Genomic DNA, 299 nt, shown 5'->3' with positions numbered 1-299 from the left:
TCTTTCCACCTGCCCCCCGCGCCGTATCGTAGTCCCCCCCGCGTCCCCCACAACTCCCCTCTCCGCCAGGTCCACCTTCCCCGGGTGAGGGGACGCTTGTCCTCCCTCTACTGCAGCCTTAAACCCAGCTTACTTTTGGTCCTGCTGGGACCCCGTTTTTTTTCCCCGCCCTGCCGCTCCTGGGGACCCGGCCGCAAAGCTCAGCTTGTCTGGAGCGGGAGCTGCGGGGCTTTGGGGAGGGTCCTGCAAGCAATGCTGGTGGGGAGGGGGCTTTTGGGGCCCCCATCCCTGCTCCCTGA

The sequence above is a fragment of the Buceros rhinoceros genome, unplaced genomic scaffold (genome assembly GCF_000710305.1).
Source record: "Buceros rhinoceros silvestris isolate BGI_N320 unplaced genomic scaffold, ASM71030v1 scaffold21790, whole genome shotgun sequence".
NCBI classification, from domain to species: Eukaryota; Metazoa; Chordata; class Aves; order Bucerotiformes; family Bucerotidae; genus Buceros; species Buceros rhinoceros.
This window is presented reverse-complemented; position numbering follows the sequence as displayed.